This window comes from Oryctolagus cuniculus, chromosome 10 (genome assembly GCF_051225735.1).
Source record: "Oryctolagus cuniculus isolate XC-2025 breed Fujian yellow rabbit chromosome 10, ASM5122573v1, whole genome shotgun sequence".
Lineage (NCBI taxonomy): Eukaryota > Metazoa > Chordata > Mammalia > Lagomorpha > Leporidae > Oryctolagus > Oryctolagus cuniculus.
The window spans coordinates 116,137,554-116,151,455 of NC_142876.1; the positions used below are offsets into that span (position 1 = coordinate 116,137,554).

A 13,902-nucleotide genomic window follows, 5' to 3' on the forward strand; every position below is an offset into this window, starting at 1 on the left:
GCTTTCTTGCTACCATGTATCATGATCACAAAATATGACAGCCTCTTTTGGTCACTGTAGGTCTTAACATTTTAATTTTGTGAAGCTACATGCTTTACTGGCTACCCATATTAGCAAAGTGATGGATGTACCAAAAAACACAAGAGTATTTGGAAATGTGGCAAATTATTGCTGCAAAGGTCTTACAACACTTCAGCAGAAGTTAAGTCACATTTTAGTAAACAACTAAGGGTTTTTAGTTATTTTGAGTTTTTTTTTTTTTTTTTTTTTTTTTTGACAGGCAGAGTGGACAGTGAGAGAGACAGAGAGAAAGGTCTTCCTTTGCCGTTGGTTCAACCTCCGATGGCCGCCGCGGCCAGCGCACTGCGGCCGGCGCACCGCGCTGATCCGATGGCAGGAGCCAGGTGCTTCTCCTGGTCTCCCATGGAGTGCAGGGCCCAAGTACTTGGGCCATCCTCCACTGCACTCCCTGGCCACAGCAGAGAGCTGGCCTGGAAGAGGGGCAACCGGGACAGAATCCGGCGCCCCAACCGGGACTAGAACCCGGTGTGCCGGCGCCGCAAGGCGGAGGATTAGCCTAGTGAGCCGCAGCGCTGGCCCTATTCTGAGTTCTTTTACCATTGATATTATAACAGCTAATGTTCATTAGTCCATGTGATTTGTTGGTTTTTAATAGTGGCAGCTTATGTGTACTGTAATTCTTCCAATTACAGATGTCATTGAGTCCAGTCTTTTCAAACTGCAAAATGCATTTGAAGTTCCTGGGGATCAAGTTAAAATGAAGACTTCGGCCGGCACCGTGGCTCGCTAGGCTAATCCTCTGCCTAGCGGCGCCGGCACACCGGGTTCTAGTCCTGGTTGGGGCGCCGGATTCTGTCCCGGTTGCCCCTCTTCCAGGCCAGCTCTCTGCTGTGGGCCGGGAGTGCAGTGGAGGATGGCCCAAGTGCTTGGGCCCTGCACCCCATAGGAGACCAGGAGAAGCACCTGGCTCCTGGCTTTGGATCAGCGCAGCACACCAGCCATAGCAGCCATTTGGGGGGTGAACCAACGGAAGGAAGACCTTTCTCTCTCTCTCTCTCTCTCACTGTCTAATTCTGCCTATCAAAAAAAAAAAAAAAAATTAAAGAACTACAGGGTGGTACAGAACATTTTTGCAGGGATCACCTATTGCAGTGCTGTCCTTTCCACTTCTCTGTGCAGCCCTGGCCTGTTTTTCTGGTTTCTCAGATTATTTTTGTTTAGCTTGATTTTGTAAATATTAATGAAAAATTATCAATAACGTTTTTCCAGTTGTGACAAAAATCCCCCCAAAATGTTCCCATCTGAAAATATTTGCTACTGCAGGATATTTTAGTCTTTTTTTTTTTTTTTTTTTTTTTTGACAGGCAGAGTTAGACAGTGAGAGAGAGAGAAACTGAGAAAGGTCTTCCTTTTCCGTTGGTTCACCCCCCAAATGGCCACTACGGATGGCGCTGCGCCGATCCGAAGCCAGGAGCCAGGTGCTTCTCCTGGTCTCCCACGCGGGTGCAGGGCCCAAGGACTTGGGCCATCCTCCACTGCATTCCTGGGCCACAGCAGAGAGCTGGACTGGAAGAGGAGCAACTGGGATAGAATCCGGCGCCCCAACTGGGACTAGAACCCAGGGTGCCGGTGCCGCAGGCAGAGGATTAGCCAAGTGAGCCGCGGCTCCGGCCATGGATTTTTTAGTCTTAATTTGCGGGCAAATACCAGTTTTTTTTGCAGACTTGGAGGTCACCCAAGGAGGGGTCAGTTAAAAATCTCCACTGCTTCTAGAAAGATGATTTTCTGTTCCTCTTGTTCACAGAGGGTAGCCTAGTGGAATCATTGTCCAGCAGTGCTGAGGGGAACATTCCCAGGTCCTTGCAAGGAGCAATATACCATGATGTCCAGGATTCTGCAGGCCAGTACTCCCTCTTTCAGACCACAGGGTTCAGAGGGAACCATGATTGGTACCCTGCGTGGTACAGAAACACTGCAGTAACAGCAAATGGTGGGGACGGCATCAAGCCAGAGGAAATGTGTCTCCCCACAGTGCATCTGGAGCAGACATTTAGCCTAGGGTTGAGATGCTGGCTAAGACACCTGTGTCCCATACTGGAATACCTGGGGTTCAATACCTGGCTCTGGCTCCAGACTCCAGCTTCCTGCTGATACAGACCTTGGGAGGCAGCATGCGGTGGCTCAAGCAGTTGGGACCCTGCCTGTTTGAGATGCTTGACCATGGGTGCTGATAGGCCTTAGTTTGACAAAAACACTTCAAGGTGGCAAATGCGTGGTCACTCAGAAGGTTGCTTTCTGCAAGTATTTGATGAGGAGTATGTAGTGCTTCGTCATGCTTTGGCACTGCATATGAAGTCAGTAGTGCCTTTATTTTTTATTTTATTTATTTATTTATTTTAGATTTTACTTATTCGTTTGAAAGGTAGAATTCGAGAGAGGCCTGGGCAGGTCAAAGCCAGGAGTTCCATCTGGATCTGTCACATGGGTGGCAGGGACACAAAACCTTGAGCTATCCTCTGCTGGCCTCTCCGGCATATCAGCAGGAAGCTGGATCGAAAGCAGAGTAGCCGGGACCTGACCCAGCATTTAGATGTGGGATGATGGGGTCCCAAGCCGCAGCTTAATCCACTGCACCGCAATGCCTATAGTGACTTTCATTTTAATCATAGTAGAGAACCAATTCAAAAAAACCCAGAACAATGCAGAAAACTTGTCCTTAAGATTCTGGTCCTCTAGATTCTTTCTAGAGTCTAGCACACCACTTCTGATACCAAAGTCTGTCTCAGTCACAATTTGAGAAGCAGAGTCAGCTGGAGACACATAGTGAGACATTTATTTTAAGAAATTCACTTTTGCAAGAGCAGCATTGGCAGACTGCTGAGTAAGCAAATATGAAATCCACAGGGCAGGCAGGAAGAGTGGGCTGAACTCTTAAGCCAGGCTGAAGCTGCTGTCTACAGGCAGAATCTTCTTCAGGGAAGCTTCAGCTCCGGGTTTAGACTATCCACTGACTGGATCTGGCCCAATCCAATTATCTGGGATAATCTTACTTACTTAATTAGTATGGAGGTTGGCATTGTGGCACAGCCAACACTTGGTATTCAAGTGCCAGTTTGAGTCCTGGCTGCTCCACTTCGGATCCAGCTTCCTGCTTATGTGCCTTGGAAGGTAGTGGAGTGTGGCCCAAGTACTTGGTCCCCTGCCACCCATGTGGGAGACCTGGATGGAGTTCCAGGCTCCTGGCTTCGGCCTGACCCAGACCTGGCTGTTGTAGCCGTTTAGGGATTGAAAAAGTGGATGGAAGCGCTCTCTGCCTCTCCCTCTCTTTGTTACTCTGCCTTTCAAATAAATGAATAAATCTTAAAAAAAATATGACTTAGTATGGACTTTATTCACAACTACAAAAATACCTTCACAGCAACCTTTATATTTGTATATTAATTGAAGAACTGGGGTCTGTAGTCTGGTTGTTATCAAAAAGAATTTGACATCTCTCTGTCTCTCCCTCTCTCTATAACTTTGCCTTTAAAATAAATAAGTTTTTAAAAAATAATAAAAGAATTTGATATAAGTATTTTACCTAAGATAAAGGAAAATACCCATCTGTGTGAATATATGTGAAACAATATTTATAGTAACTTTATTTACAGTATCAAAAAACTAGAAATAACTTATACCTATCAACAGGTAAAAAAAATACATTACATCCATGCGATGCATAGTTTCCTCATAATATACATTTTCCATGAACTTTTTTGCAGCTCCCCCTCATGTGTGGGTTTGAAATTGTTTACAACAAAGTCTTTTCATTTCGTTTTCCACAAACTTTTGAAGTATCATCAAAGTGATTGGTCCCCATGACTTAGGGAGAAATTCAGCAGCTGCTGCACATGGAGATGTATTAATAACAGCTAACTTGATATTGTAGTTAATTACTAAATATTAAAAGTGGAGAAAGGATATCACTCAAAGACTTTGTATCCTCTTTGGGGGAAAGTGTTATGTTTTTTCTTGTAAGATCACCCATGTATCAGGTGCAACTGTAACTTTGTTATTGTGTTTATTTGGGGATCAGATTTGATTAAGGAGATCTGCATACATCTGATTGCTGGATCAAAAGTCTAATTCTAGCATTCTAATGAGATTATAGTGGTATGTCATTGCATTTTTTAAAATTTTAATTTTTAGATTTTTAAAAACTTATTTGAAAGGCAGAGGGCAGGGATAGGGAGAGAGAGAAAGGGAAAGAGAAAGAAAAAGATTTCCATGTGCTGGTTTACTCTCCAAATGTCTACAACAGCTGAGCCCGGGCCAATGCCAGGATTTTGGAACTCAGTCTGGGTCTCCCACATGCCTGGCAGACCTAAGTACTAGGGCCATCCATCGCCTGCTGCCTCCCATGGTGTGCATTAGCAGGAAGCTACTCAGAAGCAGAACTGGCACCCTATCCCAGGCACTCTGATATGGGCCGTGGGTTTCCCATGCACGAGATGCAGCCCCTCACTGCAGTTTTAATTTGCAAATCCCTAGCTAAAGAGGTTGAGCATTTTTTTGTTGCTCACTGGCCATGTTTGTAGCTTGTGAAGTATTTACTAAAACCTTCTGCCATTGTTTTACTGTGTTGTTTGTGTTCTTCAGTTTGAAGAGGTGTGTATGTTCCAAATACAAGAACTTTCTCAGATATGATGTATTGCAAATTCCCCTCTCTGTGGCTTGTCTCTCACTTTCTTAACAGTGTCTTTCAAACAGCCCCAGTGTAATTTTGATAACATTCAACGTGCCAATCGTATCATTTATGGTTCACGCTTTTGTGAAGAAATATTTTCCTGTCCTCAGTCACAAGACTTCTTCTGTTTTGTGCTAAGCATTTTTATTGCTTTAGCTTTTATATTTAGGTTTATCATCTATTTTGAATTCCTCTCCTCAGGGGCTTCCTTCAGGGCTGAAGTAATGAAGTCTGTATCTGCAGCCCTCCTCTCACCCTCAAGTCTGAGTCAGCCCTTCACTCTGCCAGCAGAGATGGGTGGAGTAGGTTCTTTTCTTTGCAAAGGAAGACTTCAGGCGTGAGACAGAGAGCCGTGGCCAGCAAGGTGGCGAGGCTTATTGGGGGTAGGGGATCTGGCAGAACGGATGGGACAGCATCTGAGAGCGTGCCCAGTCACTCAGACTGGGGAAGGCAAGGTCACATGGTGTAAGGGGCAGAGTACACCTGACAGGTGGGCGGCTCAGGAAAGAGCTGAGAGCTTATGAGGTAAAGGGGTGCAGTTCTTCCCGCCATTTCCCCCCCCCCCCCCCCAGGAACAGTGCTTGCTGAGTGTGCACTAGGTGAAATTCCTCCCAGGGGTCACCACTCAGCGCTGTGGGACGGGGGAGCCCACCTGGGGCCTGCCTTGGAGCGGGGAGGTAAAGGCTTTATTGCTCCATGCTGTCAGGCAGCTAAAGACTGGTGCTGAGGGAGAGGATCCTCCTGGGGAGCCTTCCTTGGGGGGAGGCTGAGCCCACCAGAGAGGTCTGCAGTGTGACACCCTGGGCTGCTGCCTGCCAAGGCATGCCTTGAGCATCTGCAGATCCTTAGTTTGCCTTATGTCACACAACCCCCCCCCCCCCGCCCCCCTCCGTTATTCCTAACTTCCTACCTAACCACTCTTCACCCAATTCATCCAACCCATCATCAGGTCCGGCCCACTTTACCCTTAAATAGTGCCCCGCTGCACCGCCACGTTCCCTGGCCCCTGCACCCGCCCTGGCCCCCTGTGTGCTCCTGAGCAATTTCACTGCCGGCAAATCCCAAAGTCTTTTTTAAAGATTTATTTACTTGAAAGGCAGAGTTGCAGGGAGACTTTCCATCCCGCGGTTCTGTACAAAATAGTTGCAAAGGCCCGAGCTGAGCCAGGCCAGAGCCAGGAGCCAGGAACTCCCTCCCGGCCTCCCACAAGGGTGCAAGGGCTCCAGCACTCGGGCCCTCTTCTGCTGCCTTCCCAGGACATCAGCCGGGCCTGGAAACGGCGCCCAGTGGGATGCGGGCCTCCCGGGACGTCGCCTAACCCGCAGCGCCCCGCCGCCGCCCTGGCCGGCCGCTCCCAACGCAGCTCCACAGCACACGGGAAAGGCCCAGTGCCTAACCGAGGAACGGAGAGAATCCAGCCTGAGCGCGGGGAGAACCAGGGCACGCGCTGGCGGCTGCGGTGCCTGCCTGCACACACCGGACGCGGACGGATCACAGCCGCCCCCCTGACCCACAGCCTGCTGCGTGCAAGGCCTGTCGCCCAAGGCCCGGAGCGGCGACCAGACACCCGCTCAAACTTGCGTCGCTCAGGGACGTCGTTCTCCAGGACCTGGGTCAACCCAGACGAGCTCGCTTCCCGAAGCTGTCCGCCGAGAACAGCGCACCTGGAGCGGCCCCGCGACAGCTCCGGCGGCGTGGCCCCGCCCACCTGCCCCGCCGCGTGGGCGGGCCGATTGCGGCCGAGGCCACGCCTCCCAGGGGGCCCGTCCCCGTCGCCGGTGACGCGCGCACGCTCGCCCTGCGCTCTGCGCGTGCGCCGTCGGCCGGGGGCGGAGGTTGTGGGCGGCCGCGGCGGCGACGGTGGGGGCGCGCGCGCTCTCGTTCCCTCGCGCCGGTTCGCGCACCCGCGCCCGGGGTTAAGGCAGCGGCGGCGGCGGCGGCGGCTGCTGCGACGGCGCGGGGGGAGGGTCGGGAGGGGGGTGGTTGGGGGGATGGACCCGGCTCGGCGGCCGCAGCGGCAGGAGCCGGCGCTTGAGCTCGAGCCGCGGCGCTGGCGGAGACGCCGGCTGCTCCTCCCCTCCCCGCCGGTGAGTGAGCGCCCCCGCCCCGGACGCCGGCGGCGGCCGCGGCCCCTCACGGCCCCTCTGCCGTGGGTGGGGTGAGTCGTGAGGGAGCGGGGCCCGGCGGCGCTGCAGCCGACGCCGACCCGGCCTCGCTCGCGGCCTGGCGCTGCTGGGACCCTCGGTCGCCCCCGTTCCCAGCTGAAGCCCCGGGCCTAGGACTCGACCCCCAGCATCCCGCCGGGCCTCGTTCTTGCCGGGCTCATCCCGCTGTCAGCGTGACCCTGGGGTTCCCCTCCCCCTCCCCCTCCGCGGCCGCCGCCTGCAGGGCCGAGGTGAGGGAGGGGCGTGCGAGGAGCTGGGCCAAGGCCCGAGAGACTGTTGGGGAGCTGGCTCCCCGCTCCGGGGTCTTCCGAGCCCGCACTGGCCCTGGCGTCCCCGGAAGTTGCCCACCAGCCCTCCGCCATCGGCCCCTGAAGCCAGCCTTGCACCGTTCGTGTGGGCTCTTGCACTTGGTGTTTGAGGGAGAGGAGGGCCCGCTGTGCGGGGCGGGGGACGGGTGGTGCGGGGCGGGCGGTGGGTCTCGGCTGGCTGGCCGGCCCCGCGGTGCCCTTCTCCGTGCTTGTAGGCGGGGGAGACGCGCGCAGGGAGTTGAACTGTCCCTGGAGGGCCAGAGCTGCGTTCATAGCTCAGCCTAAGCGAAGGTGCCTGTAGTGGTTGGTTTGAGTCATCCCTTGACTACGCTGGTGGTGAGGGTCCCCCAGGTGAGCCCGCTGCGGAGTCGGTTCAAGCAGCTCGCCTGAAGTGTTAGCTGATTTCTCCCTGCTTGCCCTTCGTCTTGGTGGGTCCTAGCTAGTGCTGTTGACCCTCACTTGTCTGTCACAGAGAAAAGAAAGATGACCCCCCCCATCCAAAATGGTTGCTCTGAGTGTGACATATTCATCAGTTACCTGTAGGATAAGCATCTCTGTGAAAGACCTGAATTCCTCTGTTAGCTTATTGGAAAGAAAACTCAGGGCCCAAGAAGCAGGTTGCTGCTTTAAAATAAACACAGCTTTGATTTATGCGTGCCGTCCCTTCAGTATCTTAAATTTGGAAGTGACTGGTTAAACCAAACCTTTGCCTTTTGAAGTACCTAGCTTTGCAAAGCCTGGAGGAAAGGATCCTTATTAAAGTGTTAGTGACATAAAATTCCTCCTGGAGGTGGGCTTTTTTTTTTTTTTTTTTTTTTCTATTTGTAGATTAGAAGGTTGAGACTCAGATTGTTAGTAGGTGGTAGTTTTACCAGTGTCATGTAACAGTCGAGGCTTGGCAGTGGGGTTTTAACTCCATAATACCTCGTCCGTCCCCCACCAACTGAGTTGGCTTTTTTTTTTTTTTTTTTTTTTTGAAATCACACACCCACTCTCTGGCTAGTATAGAATGATTTAAAAGCTGCTTCTGGGCTGTGGGCGGTAACCTTTTAATTTCTAGAGTTTTCAGCTGCTGACAGAGTGCTGCTCAGCACTGAAAAAATTTAGACATTAAAAATTCATTAGCACGTGATCTAGATCCGTTAGAATGATGAGCGTTTATTAAGCCCTTATTGGTGCTGTGTTCTATGTATAGGAAGTGAGATTTCTCAGAGTATTTGCATGTTAAGGTAAACAGAAGCACACTCAGCTGACAGTGTTGTGACACTTTGGTCGTTGAGAGACTCTTATGAGCAGGAAAACCTGTAATACACAGTTTAATAAAGAGCTCCAGTGCCCTGGACGGGTCGGTGATCACCATTACTTTAAGCTGTTTGGTCTTTCTGTCTGCTTCTGTTTCCCTTTATCTCCAAGAGTTTTTATGCCTGTCATAAAACCGATAATGGCTGAGGACTTAAATTTAAATTCCTCACAGTAGCATTTAAGATTCGTTCATGAATTTGTTCATCAAGTATCTGTTAGGCCTTTACTTTTTTCCAGGATTTTTAACTTTATTTTAAAAAATATTTTGAAAGGCAGAGTTAGGGAGAGAAAGAGATCTTAAATCTATTGGTTCACTCCCCAAATGGCCACAAGGGCTGGGACTGGGCCAGGCCGAAGCCAGGAGCCTGGAACAACTTCTGGGTTTTCCACATGTGTGCAGGGTCCCAAACCCTTGGGCCATCTTCCACTTCTTGAGGTCTTGAACCCACACTCCTGTGGGATGCAGGTGTCACATGTGGAGGCTTAACTTTCTAGCCACGACTACAGCCCCTTGGATTTTTTTCTTGAGTACCAGCACTACAGTGGGGGAACAAAACATACAGAGCCTTTGACCTCGTTAACTTTTTTCTTTGTGGGAATGAAGAAAATTGATCAAACAAGCAAACAAATAAGATCATTTTAGATAATGATATAAGCCAGCAGTTGGTAAACCTTATTTTTTTTTATAGGACAAGAAAGTAAATATTTTATCCTTTATGGGTTGTACTACCTTTGTTCCAACTAGTAATTCTGTTTCAGTGCCAGAGCAACCACAGGTAGTACAGGGCCCGATACGTCCATATACCAGTTAGAGTTCAGACTCTGAAATTTGAATTTCCTAAAATTTTCACTTGTTAAAATTTTAATTTCTCTTCCTCTAGGTATTAAAGAACTATGTTAAAAACCATTCTTGGCTTACAAACCATACCAAAACATGGAGTAGGCTAGATTAGGCTGGTAGGCTATAGTATGGCTTTTTATACCAAAAGTTTGCTGACCTCTGTTATGAAGGAAGTAAAACAAACTGAAGTGACAAGTGAGTAACTGGGGTGAAGGATCAGTCAGGGAAATCCTCACCAAGGAGAAGATACTTGCGTTCTGGCCTAAAAAAAGTGGAAGAGCTTTCTCAGCAGATGAAACACCAAGTACAGAAGTCTGCAGGTGCATATAAGCTCTTCCATGCGGTACAGCGCTCCTGCCTCTGTGTCTTGTTTTGTTTTGTTGCTGTTACCCTTTCAAAAGTATTGTAGAATCTTTTCATCCAATTGCTCTTTTCTAAAATACATTACTGAATTTTTTCAGCCTTTATTTAAACATCCTCATTGACAGAAAATTCCTTACTTGTAGGTAGCCTTTGCAGTTTTCAAATAGTTCATTAATTGTTAGAGTGTTCTTCATGTTGTAAGAGGTCTTAGCCTTTCTATTTCAGAGTAAATCTGCAGTGAGTTGCCCCTCATCCCAGGATTAGTCCTCAGATAAGTGCATGTAAAAATCACTTAGGATGAAAACTGTACTGGAAAGTCCCTTACTGCTCAAAAGTTATAGTGTGCATGTTTTTATATCTGTAAACATAGATAATCTGTATGCACACTAAAGTCTCAGAGCCCTGGAGCTAGACTAAAGGTAGGAGCAAGAAGGAAGAAATTGCTACGTATATACCTGGGCTTTCAAACTATTTTGCTTTTAGAAATAGCTGTCAGTTTCCTATCAGAAAATGGGGAGTGGTGGAGAATTTTGGTGTTCTTGCTTTTGTGCAGGGTTTATTTAATTTTCATTTTTATATTATGCCTCTCTTGCATTAATAAATGCTTATGCATGTATTATGAATGTGAAACAAGATATATTAGTATTGAAAGGACTTGCCACATAAGGTGTTGAGTAAATGTTTACAGAATTTGAATGTACAGTTTTGCTTCATTGGTTCACATAATATGTGGTTCTTTAAAAAGTTGTAGAGAAGAATTTTGACCACCTGCTTCCTGTCTTTCCATAGTGGCATTTCCTGTTGTGGCTGTGCCGAACAGCTGTCACTTTCTTTGTCCTTGAGTGTTGGTCACATTTTACCAGTCGTCAGCCTGTAAGTTAAATGGGTCTATGATGTAACGCTCAGTTTTGTCACATGACCCTTAAAGTATTTGAACACTGTTGTTATGTTTCCCTCCCATTTACCTCTCTGCTTTTTCAGGGCTAAATGTTTTCATTTCTTTTAGCTTTCTCTCTCTATTCTTCTGGTCATTCTGTTAAGTGCACCAGTTTATCTTTTTTTTCCCCCCAGTACCTTGAAGTACATTTTAAGGTACAAATTCAAGTTACACCTGATTCATGAAGTCTTCATAATTCTAGAACTTCTCTATTTTTCTAATAAACTTTGATCTGTTTTCATACTCCTTAACTAAAAGTTATTTATAAAAACAAAATATTAATTTCAGAACAGATGTACAGAAATACTATGAGGAGAGTTCAGAGAATTCCTGTCTGCATGCAGTTTCCCATTATCCACATTTTACGTTAGTGTAATCAGTTTGAACAAATTGTTGATATGGTTACTAAGTTCATACTTTATTCAGATTTCCAGTTTTTCCTTAATGTCCTTTTTCTGTTCCAGGATCCCATCCTGGATACCACATTGTACTTAGTGGTCGTGTCCCTTTCCTATGACAACTTCTCAGACTTCTTTAGTAGTTGTGAGATTACTGGACAGATGTTTTGTAGAATGTTCTTCAATTGAGATTTTTCTGATGATTTTCTCGTTGTTAGACTGGCGCAGTATTTTCTCTAATGTAAAGTTACTCTTTCTTCTTCCTTTCCACGCTATACTCTTCGGAAGAATTTACTCTTTAAGGATGGAGTATTTTATTTATTCTAGGTGTGGCCACTGGGAGATCTTTGAGTTGGTTTCTGTAGTGCTCTCTCTCTCTCTCTTTTTTTTTTTTTTTTTTGACAGAGTGGACAGTGAGAGAGAGAGAGAAAGGTCTTCCTTTTGCCGTTGGTTCACCCTCCAATGGCCGCTGTGGCCAGCGCATCGCGCTGATCCGATGGCAGGAGCCAGGTGCTTCTCCTGGTCTCCCATGGGGTGCAGGGCCCAAGCACTTGGGCCATCCTCCACTGCACTCCTGGGCCATAGCAGAGAGCTGGCCTGGAAAAGGGGCAAGCAGGACAGAATCTGGAGCCCTGACTGGGACTAGAACCCGGTGTGCTGGCACCGCAAGGCGGAGGATTAGCCTATTGAGCCACGGCGCCGGATGTAGTGCTCTCTTTATAACTTTTTTTTTTTTTTTAAAGATTTATTTGAAAGAGTTAGAGAGAGGAAGAGACAGAGATCTTCCATCTGCTTGTTCTCTCCCCAGATGGTTGCAGTTGCCAGGATTGAGCCATGCTGAAGCCAGGCTCTTCATCGAGGTCTCCCACATGGGTAGTAGGGGCCTCAGTGCTTGGCCATCTTCTGCTGCTGTTCCCAGTCTCCTGGTTTACTTCTGGTAAAAGCAGGGATCTAGGAACTCAATCAAGTTGTCTGTTGTGGGTGTGACAGGCATCCAGTTCCTTAAGCTATCACTACTGTCTCCCAGTATCTGCATTACCAGGGAGCTGGAACAAGAGCTTAATCCAGACTCTGATGTGGAATGCAAAGGTTCTTATCTGTTTTAAAGATTTATTTACTTGAAAGGCAGAGTTACAGAGAGAAAAGAATAGAGGTCTTCGATTTGCTGTTCCACTCCCAAATGGCTGCAATGATAGGGCTGGGCTAGGCTGAAGCCAGGAGTCAACTTACTCTGGATCTCCCATGCAGGTACAGGAGCTCAAGAACTTGGGCCATCCTCCGCTGCTTTCCCAGGTGCATTAGCAGAGAGCTGGATCAAAAGATGAGGAGCTGGGAGTTGAACCGGTGCCCATTTGGTGGGGCCAGTGCTGAGGCCTCCTGCAGTGCCAGCATCCCATATGGGTGCCAATTTGAGTCCTGGCTGCTTCACTACTGATCCAGCTCTCTGCTAGGGCCTAGGAAATTACTAGAAGATGGCCCAAGTCCTTGGGCCCCTGCAACCACAAGGGAGACCTGGAAGAAGTTCCCAGCTCCTAGCTTTGGATCAGCTGAGCTCTGACCATATGCTCTTTGGGGAGTGAACCAGTGGATGGAAGACCTTTCTCTCTGCCTCTGCCTCTTGGTAACTCTGCCTTTCAAATGAGTAAGTAAATAAATCTTTAAAAAAAATCCAGCGCCATATGGGATGCTGGTGCTGCAGGCAGTGGCTTAGCTCTTAATGCCACAACGTTGGCTCCTTGACTAGCATTTTAACCACTAGGCTAAATGCCTGCCACATATCCCTTCTTTTTGACATACCCCATCATTGTATATGTGAATACTTTGTTAGTTTCTGGCACTGTAAAATTTTTCAAGGTTCATCTTTTCTATTTTCTGAGCCAGCCCTATAATAAGTCTTTTTCAAGGAGCTCTGATTCCATTTATTGCAGAACAGTGTTAGAAGCCAAGATCTGGGTGCTGGATATACTTTTGTTGCTTGAGTATTGTTTGTTCTCGGTCTTCTGAGTAAGGAGATGTATGTGTGCACCTTAACCTGTGTTTATCCACATACTATAAATATTTCTGTATGTAGCTATCTATATTAAGCTAAACATGAATTCATGATGTCAGTTGACAGTTCAAAATCTTCACCAAGTTGATCATTCTGACTTCGCCTGTCTATCTGTAACCTGCTTTGGCATAAGAAACCTGGCTGCCACCATCAACTTCAGAGTTGTTAATCTGTACACCAGTGGGAAACTACTTTGTAAACTATAGTATAGTGCTTATGGTAATTGCTTTAGTCTTGTGGGTTCTACTCATTTCCTTTGTTTCTTACCACTTTATTCTGCCACCCCCTTCCTTAGGTTAATTGTGATTTAGATTCTTTGGTCACATCTGGATTCCATGCTGGGATCCCTTTACTTAATGATTTTTTAAGGATTTGCATACATTAAAGCTTATTGTGCTTTAATGTTCTGTAGGTTTTGATGGACTTTCAGTTTATTTTCCACAGTTCTAAATGATTTGTTCCTTACATATTTGCTTCCCTGCATCAGCCCTGGCAACCACTCACTGTTTACTGTCCCTAAGGTTTGGCCTTTTCTAGAATGTCAGTATATTTTAAAAAGTATTTTAAAGATTTTATTTATTTGAGAGGTAGAGTTATGGATGGTGAGAGGGAGAGACAGAGAGAAAGGTCTTCCTTCCATTGGTTCACTCCCCAAATGGCTGCAACAGCCGGAGCTGCTCTGACCTGAAGCCAGGAGCCAGGTGCTTCTTCCCGGTCTCCCACGTGGGTGCAGGGGCCCAAGCATTTGGGCCATCTTCTACTGCTTTCCCAGGCCATAGCAGAGAGCTGGA

At 47.6% G+C, this 13,902-nt stretch overlaps 1 protein-coding gene across 16 annotated transcripts in view; it reads left to right on the plus strand.

The window, feature by feature from the left end:
- Positions 1-6,586: 6,586 nt before the first annotated feature.
- The window catches only part of TMCC1 (transmembrane and coiled-coil domain family 1), a 223,321-nt gene continuing 216,005 nt past the window's right edge, over positions 6,587-13,902 (plus strand). For 6 of the 16 annotated variants that reach the window (XM_070051067.2, XM_051851755.3, XM_051851752.3 and 3 more), the window contains exon 1: positions 6,682-6,834. The gene's annotated coding sequence lies outside the window, so the exon portion shown is untranslated. Of the gene's footprint in view, positions 6,835-10,515; positions 10,600-13,902 lie in introns of all 16 variants that reach the window. The other 10 variants (XM_070051062.2, XM_089306610.1, XM_070051061.2 and 7 more) reach the window with 7 other exon arrangements.